General features: G+C 56.1%; 1 protein-coding gene across 2 annotated transcripts in view; it reads right to left on the minus strand.

Annotated features, from left to right (window-relative positions):
• LZTS3 (leucine zipper tumor suppressor family member 3) overlaps positions 1-9,857 on the minus strand; it is a 54,743-nt gene extending 44,886 nt beyond the window's left edge. The window contains exon 1 of one of the 2 annotated variants that reach the window (XM_075752823.1): positions 9,602-9,857. The gene's annotated coding sequence lies outside the window, so the exon portion shown is untranslated. The remainder of the gene's footprint in view (positions 1-9,601) is intronic. The other variant, XM_075752821.1, reaches the window with a different exon arrangement.
• Between the last annotated feature and the right edge of the window lie 2,721 nt (positions 9,858-12,578).

Consider the following 12,578-nt stretch of genomic DNA (forward strand, 5'->3'; position numbering starts at 1 on the left):
AGTTGCATTTTGAGGAAGAGCAAAGAGTCGCATTCACTCATCACTTCATGCTGTCAACCAGCACTTTAATCCATTTTAGGCTCTATGGCAGCTAGTTTGAATATGCTTGAAGTTTTGGTGCCTCTCAGGCACTCTGGGAATTAAAACTCACTCTACCAGGCTATGGTTCCCATCTTGTAACTCCTCTGCATCCCTACAAGTCACAGGGATACCCGTAAGAGTTGTGCCTGGAGCAGAAGCCATCTCACTGCTGCGATTCCCACCTCTTACGTGGGACACACCGGCCCGCTGTCAATCCCCGGGGAGGCAGAACCCCCCAAGGTAATTCATGCCAATTACTGCAACCAGCTAATTAGCAAACAAGATCGATTCAAATGAAGTTAAGATGTCAACAGCTATTACGCAAGCTTGTCTGTGCTGGAGTAAAGCCACGCTGGGAGGGTCTGTGAGAGCTGTCGTGGTCGAAAAGCCCTTGTGGATGGGAAATGGGAAGAGTTGAAGGGGATGCCGAGGGAAGAAGTGAAGCTAAGGGGAAAAAAAAACCATCACTGAGACAAATTAAGGAGGGAGAGTGTCGAGACTGGAAAGCAATCCAGGTATTTGCTTGCAAACATGAAGGGGATGACAGAAAGGGATGATGCCCACCAGCCAGACAGGCTGTGATGAAAGGGAGAAGTCAACTCTTCATTGGGGAAAGACCCAAACTCCTCTGTAGGGACTCCCCCCCAAAGGAAGGGAGCAGGGGGGTTTCCCCCTCCCGGGCAATGCTGGGGTCAAACAGCCTGGGAAGGGGTCTCTAACCCTCCTCCCGGCACGCAGGCATGGTGCAGGCAGAGGGCAGGAGATAACACTCATCCACCTCCTCCACCTGCACCAGAACCAGCTCTGCAATTTCAGAGGATTGCCACTTTTGGAAGTGAATTGCCAGCCTGGGCTTGCTGGGGATGCCAGGCTTGCTCCGTTTCTGCCTGCAGGCATCTCCTTTGGGACATGCAAGCCTGAAGCTGGATGGGGCTACCGGGGTGGGACGCAGGGCTCCGGGAGCAGCTCCAACCCGGAGCCAGAGGCCAGCGTAAAGCCTGTAGAGGCATTGGCTAATCCTCCCCTAAGCCTGCTGTGATGGATTTAAAGGGTGTTTGTGTCGCTCGCCCCCGGGATCAAGATCCTTAGAGGATAAGCGTCCAAAGGAAATGAAAGGATTCTCCTTCCCGTGGCGGGGCATGAAACAGAGACATGGCCCCCGCTGGGATGCGCTGGGGGGGGGCTGGTGTTATCTCCTGCCTGCTCTCCCTCGGAGGGAAGGGATGCCTGCTGTCATCTTGCACCGGACTTTTGGGTGGGGAGTTTTACTGCCTGGCTCTGGAGCTAGCAGATGCCCTGGTTTTATCACGGCAGCTGGCCCAGCAAAACATTATCTGGCAGCCCAAATCTCTGCAGACCTTTAAAACCCTGGAGGGGTGCAAAATTGCTTTTCACCCCCATGCCAAGGGTGGAGAACTGAAGCAAAAGAGTTTTCCCTGGTTCTTGGCCTGGCCAAAGCTGGGGCTGGGGCTATAACCACCGTTGTCCTACCCACCCTCGACTTCTCTGCTAAGCAGGAAGGGAAAAGACATCTACAGATTGATGGCGAAGTTTATTAAAGAAGGAAAAATTAGGTTTTCCAGCTTCAAGGAATAGCCTCCGGGCGGTGGATGCCTGTGCACAAGCCGATGCTGAGGTGGCTGCGCAGGCTGTGCGGGCATTCACGGCACGGGGAGGCTGCTCAGGGACCGCTCGGGCGACTTGTAGGACTTGTTTTTAAAATAAACAGATCCCTTTTATCACCTGAAACCCCGCACCTCCAACAGGAAGAAACTTATTTCACCAAGAAACGCCACCATTAATCACCTCTGGAGCTTGAGGCTTTGCTCACGCCTTGGCACGTGAGCTTCCCAAAAGCACGTACCCACCTCCCACGATGCCGGGCACAACCCAGCCCTGCTTGGAGCCAGGGTGGGTCTTCTGCTGCCAGCCGGGCTGACTTGTACTGCTCACCCAGCACATTGCAGGGAGAGGGAAATAATCCCTCCTTTCTTTTCTGGATATCAGGAATGCACCACACCTGGTGCCCCTCCAGGAGTGTTTGCAGTCCTGGCGGGCGCCTGGGCTGGATTGTTTGCCCAGGGATTTTTTTTTTTTTTTAATATTATTATTATTAAAAACTAATTTGGGCCCCTGAGAGCGTAGAGGGGAAGACAAAGCCATTGGCTGGCACTGAGGAATGTCAACAGGCCGTGGGTTGGTTTGGTCGGTGCGGCGGCGGTGTCTCACAGCCCTCCGGAGCCTCAGCTCACAAGTGAGATGAGTGTGTTCGGGCTCTGCTGGAAAACAAGCTGGTCATTGTCCGCAGAGGATTGCCTGCCCCTAACATGTGCAGATCACACACTCACAGCTTTAACCACAAGCGTGGGTTGTAAAATATACCATCGCAGTCCCTAATTTAGTTGTCACTCAGTACAATCCCTTACCATTGCTGCCTTGGGCAATACGGTGCTCTGCAGGTTAAGGAACATGCCAAGGGCCACACAAAGTGCCAGTAGCAGAGCACAAAACAGAGAGCAAACTTTCCACTTGGGACTCAACACAACTAAAACCACTCCTGGCTGTTGGGAACAGCTTGATCCCCAAAGAGATCGACCCCTGGGGTCTGCAAATGCAACTGCAACTGCATCCCAGCTTGGAAAACCACCGGGAGGGAGGAAGAGCACGGCAGCCAGGAGGAAGAGCGCAGCAGCCCGCAGATTGGAGGAAGGAGGAGAGCAAACTCCTGCTGCGCAATGGCTGGCCGGGGACCAGCTCGGCAGCAGTGATTTATTATTTGTATTACAGGAGGAGCTGGAAGCCGTGGAGAACATCAGGGTCTCCCTGAGACTGGCACGAGAGCCGTGCTTTATGGGCTGTACTCAGCTTGCTCCAGGAGACGGGTATTTGTGCCCTTGCAGAGCTGAAACTGGGTGGAGCTGTGGCTTCTCCTAGAGGCCTTTTGAGAAATGTATTTGTTTGAGGAGGGAGAAATTTGAGCTGGGAAGAGATCCTGGTTTTTCCCAGAGCTCCCCTGCCCTGGGCAGGCAGAGCAGGACCACAGTGCCTGGGGGAGGAGAGCTGGGGGAGCCAGGGAGCTGCTCTGTGCGGTGCAGGGGGCATGGCGTGCAGCTCTGCCCATCTCAGCCTAGCATCCCTGATGGTTTTTGGGATGTTTTCATCCTCTCCTTTCTGTCCTGGCCTCTCTGAGTCACCCTGAGAAGCCATTACAGGGCCAGCCCTCCCTGGCTTTCCACCCCACTGCTGGGAGCAATCACCCCGGGTGGACAACAGCGGAGCAAGATGCGTGTTCTGGTCGAAACCAACGTAACATGTCCCTGTCCCCTGTCTCTCTGCAATTCCTTGCATTGCTGGAGGCAGGAGGCCCCACTGCAGGGAAATGTCTGAGGTGTGACGATCGGCCCTCCCATCCCCAACATCTCAGGTGGGATGGCTTGGCTGTTACTCCAAGCACGAAGGGCAGAGATGGGGATGTAATGAAGGCATGGTCCACAGGGAGTGGAACAAGCTTGTACTAGATCAAATGATATAATTAGAAAGCAGGGACAAGGAGATGAGCTCCTGTGCTTGAAAGCTGGGCTGTTTTTTCCAGCTCCAGCAGCTGGGCTAATAAAAGCTCTGACCTCCCCTTGTGCACCATCTCCGGCACATGTCTGTGGGGCTCTGTGATGGCTGTGAGCTCGGGGAGGAGCTGCCATCCTTGAAATTTCCAGGGACGGAGCATCTATAACCTCTCCGGGCAACACCTGCCACCATCGCTTTGGCTACTCCATCTCCTCTTGCCCCCTTACCCTGCTGAGGGTGGGCAGTGTTGGTCCTCCTCAAACCCATGCAACTGGGAGTGCTCACCCAGTTAACTTTTCGTACCGTGCCCCGGGAACCTCTCTTCATGCTTTGGTTCAGGCAAGAACCTCAAAGTGGCCCCAAAATGACAACCCTTGGCAAAACCCTCAGGCCATGCTCTCCAGTGATGATGGGGAGGAGACGGTGGATTTGCATGGGAACATCTCCACCAAATCCCAACCCCACAAGCCAGGGCTCCTCCATGGAAGGAGGAATGGGATGAGAGATCTACGCTCATCTGCGAACCCACCTCATTTTCCCTGGAAGCACTTGTGAAGCCCATTAGGACCATGCCACACTGTACAGAAGTACACTGACTCCCCTAATAACCCCCCCTAAACTTCCAAATTAGCCTCACAGCAAGGATTTAGCAGGATTTAGCGACAGGGAATCAAGAAACCCCTGGTTATCTGGAGAGTGAAGACCATGCCCTAGCAAGCTGGGACGAGCCATGTTCCTGCTGGATTTATGGGACATAGCTGCCTTGGTTTGGAGAGGAAGAGGTCCAATGTGCCCTGCTGCTTGGCCTTGGGGCAGGAGGGAAGGAAACGTGGAGAACCACTGAGCAATAGAGGGTCCGCAACAAGGTATCTTGAAAACCTGAACCTATAGAGAAGGGTGGTCCTATAGGTATATAGGAGAGGCTCATCAATGCAGGATGAAACCCAACCAAGTGCACTGGGCTTGCTCTCACCTCCCCTGCAAAGTAAACGCCCCTGTCCCATCCTCCTTCCCAATTTCTCCATGGCACATACAGACCCAAGAGGGCATCACTCCGCTTGCGGAGCTTTCCGGTAGGGAACCAGTTTCCCCACCGGGATTCACTAGTTGCTGGACACATGGTCAGAAATTGCTTATCAGAGTTTTTTTTCCTGGCTTGGATCATTATTATTATTACTGGTGCTGGGCTTCCAGAAGAAAACATGTCTTTGAGCCGCATACCAAGGGATTTGGTTAATTCGTCACCCGCAGACGCACATATATTTATTTAAAAGCGCCTCTTGTTATGTTACTTGGCAACTTCTGAGCCCGTGTGTTTCTCCAGCTGATAAATATTTGTGAGGTTGGTTGTGTGAAGAGCAGCACGTGTTAATAATATGATTGTCTTTCTTCTGAGCTTCCTACAAAGAGAATGGGCTCTGTTAAATCTGTCTAAACCTGGAGCATCTTGCTGGCCTCCGGATTTGGCCCCAAAAGGGAGAGTTGCTTGTGTCCATACTGGTGTGAGGATGAGGTGTATGAGTTCATTTTTGCACCAGTCAAAGCTGCAGTTCAGACTCTGGCAGCACCCACTGGGACCAGTTGAGGACCAAAAGGCTGGAGGTGGCTGTTGGGTGGGTGGTGGGAGCAAGGAGGATGCCAGAGGATGCTAAAGGGCATGCAGAGGCTCAGAAGGCAACCAGAAAAAAGTCATGGAGCAAAAGGAAAAGCTCAGATCATTGAATAAATCCCATTACCAACTGCTGGAGGCCAGGAGAGTTTCTCTGATGTCTGAGCTAGCCCAGGCTGCTGTGCATGAAGCCATCCTGAATCCTTCTGCGCACAAGATCTGCCCATGGTCTCCGTGTTTCAGAGGCTCCAGCTGCTGCAGTCAAGTTATCCCATGACCCCTCCTACTTTCATCCAAAGGAAAACCCAAAACATCTCCAGCCCCGTCACCACCCCAAAACTCGATGCATGCATGTAAGAAGGAAGCTGCCAGCCACGGCAGCAGTCAACGGGGAGGAGGTGGAAGGAAAAGACCTGGCCACCAGGTCTTACCTTGGGTCAGCCTCCAGCAAGGCTCAGACAAACTCATCCTTCTGACTCAGGGGCCAGATAAAGCCAGCAGGATCCACACATTCATTGCAAAAATCAATTTTGTGAGGGGGAAACTCAGCTAAGATCACTGGGACCTTGATTTCACGCCTTGCAGCAGCTCTGCTGAGATGAAGCAGGAGCTTCTGCAGCTCCTCAACCAGGTCAAGGGGACTTTCAGCTCCCTCTGCCAGGAGAGCTCTTGGCTCCAGACAAGCCTGGATTATAAGGCATAAGCCATCTCCCTCTTTCCTGATAGCTGCTTTAGCACCTGTGTTTGCTTTCCTTGTTGTTTAAGGAACTGCGTGGACTTTCTTGCCCCCCAGAAAGGTGAACCTCCTCCTGGCTATGCTCTCCCTGCCTGGTCCCTTCCTGTTCTGGGACCACCACTGTGAGGGTCTCAGAGGTGTCCTTGTCCCACCAAGATGTGTTCCTGCAGGAACAGTGGGAAAAGGCAAAAGTCCCTCCTCTGGCTTCCAAAAAATGGAGGGTGTCAGTGTGGTCCTTTCCCCCCACGATGGTGCCTGGGGCTGCAGGGCAATAGGAGACCTGAGTCTTGGGTTTCCTGCGGGGAACCACCAAGCTCGTTGCATGGTCTCAAAGCACTCAGACCACCACCACCTCCAGGATGGAGCATCACAGCCTACCTACGGCTCCTGGTGCCACCATGTCCTGCATGAAAAGAACTCCCAGGCTGCAGAAAGCGCAACCAAAGGAGGAATGGCCCAACCAAAGGAGGAATGCAGCCACCCAACGTGGGGTATAAAGACTTTACCCATGGACAACAAGCGTGGGTGAGTCAGAGGGGCTGGGGGGGGTCCCTACCCGCTGCCCCAGGCCCGCGGGGCAGAGACGTCTGGGCTCCTGGACGCATGCCTCCATTTCACTTTCAGATCCCTCAAATAATAACCGTGTTTGCCAGCTCCTGTGACAAGAATGACTAATGGGGAAAGATCCTCCGTGAAGGGAAACAAGAAGTCTCCTCATTTCACCCTTTTTTTGCTGGATTTCTCTGGCAGCCCCAGGCACAGCTGGGCTTTCCTCAGTCTGCTCAGTTCCCCTTCACAAGAAAGGAGATTTTAAGCCCTATGACAGCTCCAGCAACACCTTCTTAACTCTTAAGCTTGGGACATGACTCCCTTCAGAAACTTTTTGCAGCCCGGTTAATCCGGATTCCTGCTCCACGCTCAGTTATCAGGCAGCGAGTACCTCCGACTGCTGATGGAATGTGGTTTTCACAGTACATTTGGAAACCACTCTCCTCATCTGCCTTTTTTTTTTTGCAAGTCAGGAGACCGTTTTTCCTTCTCCGGGGAGGGATGGGCGAGTGAGAGATGCCCTGGTCGTGCACCATGATATGGTGATGCCCCTGCAATGGATGCTGCAGCGGGTGCCCAGGGCTGATGCTGCAGCCCCCCGTGGAGGCTGGGGCTCTCCCAGTCCCATCTCTGGTAAGACAAGCTGCTCCTGCAACCAGATGTTGGACTTTCAGATGCTTTTCTACCTCCTCCTTTTGGATCTGGGGGCTGGGGGTTTGTCCCTTAGGACATCGGCGCAGTGACCCAGCAAAGACTGGCTCATGGAGAGGTGACCCTCATCCCTGTATGGAGCCCACGCGGCGATGCACGCCACTGCGCCACTTTTTAAATGCCCACCCCTGCAGCAGGGAGGCAACGGGGGAAATTTCTGCCCCTCCGCACATTCCTCCTCTGCCCCATTGTCATCGCCAGGCCAACGCTCAGGACAACGTGCCCGGTTCCCTTGCGGGAGCCCAGACACCGCAGACGGGGAATCACACCACTCTGGCATTTCCACGCCTGTTTTCAGACCGTTCGCCTTCCAACCTTTGCAGAAAATAAATTCCCCAGCCAGACTGAACTCGGATGACAGCATCGCATGCTATATATAGCTACGGCAGATCGCCGCTCGAACCAGGGCCACACATAAACAAACCGCGCAGTTCCCTGCGTGGAGAGGGGACGGGCGAACGAACCGCACGTGCTGGAGGAGCCTCCCAACCCTGGCTGCCTGAGACCAGGGGTGCTTTGAGATCCTACACCCTCTTTTAATGCCAGCACCTCCCTCGAGGGCTCAGCTGCTGGCACAATCCACTGCCTGAGCGGGTTTGCGGATGAAGGTTGTGCTGGAGGGTGTTGAAAGCAGAGCGCAGAAGAGCTAAGAGAGTTGCCAAAGGTTATCCCACGGGGCAAGTGGCATCCCCTGGATTGATTTACACCCACTGACTCCCAGCTTGAATTGAAGAAGCTGTTGGCATCACCTCTCCTGCGTACTGCGAAGTGGGACAGAAAATGCCAGTACAGCCCACCCCTCCTGCCTCCACCCCACGGCTCCCTGCAGCCCTCCTACTTGCATTTGCCTGCTCCTCTCCCTGCCCGATCCTCTGCCATGGTGCATGGGGCTGCACGGGGCTGCATGAGGCTGCACGGGGCTGCACGGGGCTGCACGGGGTGGGGAGCAGAGGGAAGAGGGTGTCGATGTGCAGCAGGGACCCTCGCCTGGCTCAGCTGGCAGGCCTTGCCCTCCTTCCCCAGCTCCTCACACGTGTGGGGAAGAGGCAGGGGATGCTCAGGGGGATGCTCAGGGGGATGCTCAGGAGGCTGTGGAGCATCCAGCAGCCCGACCGTCTCCTCCGGACCTGAGGGACCTGCCAGCTTGGAGGGCCGCTCGCAGCCACAGGTCTCCAGCCTCTCGCCTTGGCTCTGAGGAGTGGATGGGGGTGGCAGAGGGGGTCCCTGCCCTCCCCTCCAGGCCCACCTGCATCCCCGCATGGGGCTCTCTGCTGCAGTGCAGCAGCTCCAGCCCTGCTCTCTCCTGGGGAGCTGGCTGAGGGGATGCCTGCCTTCATCCTTCCTTCATCACGACACCCTCTCCGGCTGCTCCAAACCCGGCTGCCGGGCCAGCGAGCAGGATGAGCCACCAGGAAGAGCAGCAACTCGCTTTTCTGCGTGGGGATGGAGCCCGTGGGCCTGGGCACCCCAGGGAGCTCAGGGCAGCGGGGTGGGTTTGCACCCACAGCCCTGCCAGCACACATCCATGGCTTGGGGGTTGCAATGGGTTGGGGGGGTGGGGGGGGGAACACGCGACGCCTGCATCCTCACAGAGCCGGGGAGGCATCGGTGCCTCCTTGGGTGAAGTCCCAAGCGGGGAACCCCGTGTCATGACGTCCCCCCTCAGCATCCTTCCTCCTTCCCTCCCCGCTGCTGCTGGGCGAGGGCCACCCAGCACCGAGGCAGATGACATAATTCCCAGCAACTGCACGTTAATCACTCGGCCGCCAGCAACCTCCTTTGCTTGAATCCAACCCCCATCCCCAGCCACTGCTCCCCTCCCTGACATCACTGCAAAAGAAATAAAGAAATAAATAAAAGAAGCTGAGGAAGATTGGGGGGGGGGGGGGGGGGGGGGGGGGGGGGGGGGAATAACGTGATCCTGCTGGGCACTGGCAAGCAGGTCTGCACCCCCCCGCCCCTCCCCACCTTGCACTCTATTTTTGGGTGCTGTCAGATCCAAACGGCCCCGCGGGGCCAAATCCAGGCAACTGCGACTTTAGGCACAAACAAGCCCCCCCCTCCCCTCCATCACACCAGAAATCGGTGCTGGCAACCCATCTTCCACCCCCCACACTCCCCAAAATCTTCCCCCCCACACCCCCAAATATATCTGGGTGGGTGGTTCAGCCGAGCGAACCTCCAGCATCAGGTCCTCCTCCCCTTGCTCTCTGTGCACCCCACATCCCTCCCACCCTCCAGGGACCCCCACCCCCCTTGTCACCCTCACCCCGTCCCACTTCCCCCCCCTCCCCCCCCCCCCTCAGCATCGCTCCCAGTTCCTCCCAGTTCCTCCCCACCCTCAGCCTTACTCTTGGCGGGGATGCTCGGGGCTCTCGCTGGTCCCCGGCGCGGTGGGCAGCGATGGGCAGCGGGCGGGCAGGGACCGGGCAGGGAATCAAGCGGCGGTGGCTGCGCAGCCGGGTGGCCGCTCCCGTCCGAGGGGTCTCATCTCATTTTGTCGTATGTCACCAACACACACACACACACACACACACACACACCCCCCACACACACACACACACTCGCAGCCACGTTTCCCCCCCCTTCTTGCGGCAAACGGCGGCCAGCCCCGACCCCACCCCCTGTCAAAGCAGCAGCCTAACAGCGAGGAAGGGAAGGATGGAGGGAGGATCTGTTCGCCTTCCCTTTAACTCTTCCCTCGCCACGCCCCCCCAGGACAGGGCTCTCTGCCGGGTCAGGCCACGGCCCTGGCTGGGGATGGTGGGATGCTGCATGGACCCCCCCCCGCCCCCGGCACCTGCCCCCACAGGGCTCTGGGATAGGGGACATTTGGGGTCAACCCCCCCTGGTGCCTCGGCTCTGGCCCCCGCAGCCTCGCCGTGTCTCATCGCTGTCGTGCCCCCCAAAAATAAAGAGCCCCCTCAATACAGCTGAGCACTGACGTTGCCCCGTGCAGCAGGTCAGGGGAGGTTTGGGGTGTCTCGGGGCCACGGCTGGTGTTTGGGGGGCACGGGCAGCCCCACGGCGTGTGGCTGGGGGTGGGAGCCATGTCTGTCTGTCTGCCTGTCTGCACCTTGAGACCATGAAAATCCCATTTTGGCCCTTGACTACCCCCGTCTCCAGGGGCAGAGCCCTTTGGGGTGGCACAGCCTGAACCCCTGGGGTCCTCCAGTGGGGCTGGGAAGGGGAAATAAAGTCAGTGCGGGGGATGAAAGCTTCTATTCCCACCCCACAGAGAGACCAAGGATCTGAGCTAGCAGAAGGGGCAAACTCCCCAAACTCTCTTTTACCCAGACCAGCTAGAAAAGGGACATGCAAACGACATGCAGATTTGTCCGAGGACTCAAACTGAAGGCAAGGCAGCTCCTGACAGTGATGTTCTGTGGAGTTGCCTTCTCCAAGGAGAAATGAGAGGTGCCAGAGGGAAAAGGAAAATAAAAGGCTCACAATGCTATCCATGGAGAGGAGCTCCAACGCATGGAGGGCTTGGTGGCATGTGCCCCTGCTCTGAGCTTCACCCCAGCCCTGGGGTTGCTGCAGGAGGGGCTAGGTCCTGCAACAGGCACTGTCAGGCTCCAGTTCTCCCCTTGGCCCCTTCCATGGATGTGCAGTGGTTACACCACTCCTGCTTGCCTGTCGAGAAGGGGAGAAGAGGCAGGAGTTGCTGCTACTTATTTCTACTGCTTTCCAGTGAAATGGCAGGTCAGGTAATTAATTATTCCTGCTAATGATGCCAGACAGCCACTCGACTGCTCCCACAGAATTGCAGGCTGTGAGTATCTCTCCGCATAGGTGGTTGCTGGCAGAGCTCCAGGGGCTGTGTGTGATCCTCCTTGGATGGAAAGAGCAACCGAGGCCCTCTGACTTATGGACAGTCACCTTTGGGGACAGGGATTAGAGCCTGGGACAAAGCCATCTCTGCTGTGGGTGAGACTCTGCTGCTTCCCACCAGCAACGGAGCGGTGCAGATCCTGCATGGACAACTGGGTGGTCCTTCTGGCTGGGGCAAAGGAAGAGTGCAGGGCTGCCAATGGGGGATGGAGAAGGTGAAGTCAGACATGTCTGCTGGGATTGCCCCACCAGAAACGGAGACGTGCTCAGGACCCGCCAGGATTGGCCCCGTCCGTGCAATGCAGCCCCTTGCTCACAGGCAGCCTGGTCTCCTCTGAGCGTGGCAGTGCAGCCTCTTTCAGGGGACATGCAAGGGCATGAGGTGTCTCACACGTGAGCTTCCCACAATGCTGCCAGCCTCAGATGAACTCCTCTCTGATCGTCACCTGGCCGCACGCCTCCAGGATTGAGCACCAACGCTGATACAGATGCACCCAAGGGGACATGGGCTCCAGCTCCCCTCTCTGACCCCCTGAGGGGCACTCGGGTGCTCCTGGACACCCTGAGGGGGTGGGAGGGGATAAAGGGGGAACCTGCATGTGTCACCTCACCCAGCAATGGGACAGGCTCAGACTGGGGCAGGGCCAGTTGTGTAGCTCAGAAGATGCTCTGATGAAGCTGCAGCTCCACCAGCTCAGCCCAGCGTCTTATCCCCAGCAGCAGCAGCTGTATGTGGACACCCAAGGAAAAGCAAAACCAGGACAATATTTCCTCCTAACACTCTCCAATCATTTCAGTTCAGGGGGTTTCCCTGATGGCAAGGTCTCTACTAAGACACCCAAGCAGAGCAATGGATATACCCTCGATGGCCGGAGCAGCATCATTTTCCAGCTCCTCTTCCTCACGGATGCAAAGGAATGGTTTTTGCAGGGCGTAGAACTCCATGGGGGCTGACAGCCCTTCACATGCTGTGTGTCCCCACTGAGTCCACCCTCACTGCAAGGTGTTGCCTCCTTCAGCATGGGTTGAAGCCCAGAGCCTGGTAGGACACTTTGCCTAGTTTGGGTTCCCACAGCACTATCCTCCTCTCCCCTTTCAGTTGCCGAGTTTTTTTGTAAGGGTTATCCTGGGCAGCAGGTTTTCTGCTCTCCTCTTCTGCGCCACTGTTGATCCCTTTCCAAGAAGCGCTTGCAGATGTCATCATATTCTACGTCAGGCCAGGACAAGTGCTCTCTGTAGAGGACATTTCTCTGCCTCTGCTCCTTGTCCTCATCACGGCCCTGCTAACATCTCGAGTGGACTTTGTTTTCCCTTATTTGCTGAGTGTTTTGTGCGTCTTGATGTAGTTATCATGCTCCAGCCGTCAGATTGTAGCGAGTCCCAGGGAGAAGGTGCCAACTTTAACATATGCCTGAACAGTTCTTTTCAGACATATACAAACTGGAACAATGCCTCGCTGAGAATATGCTTGTTGATGCAATTTGCCAACTGTGG

Source organism: Balearica regulorum, chromosome 4 (assembly GCF_011004875.1).
Source record: "Balearica regulorum gibbericeps isolate bBalReg1 chromosome 4, bBalReg1.pri, whole genome shotgun sequence".
In the NCBI taxonomy this organism is placed as follows: Eukaryota; Metazoa; Chordata; class Aves; order Gruiformes; family Gruidae; genus Balearica; species Balearica regulorum.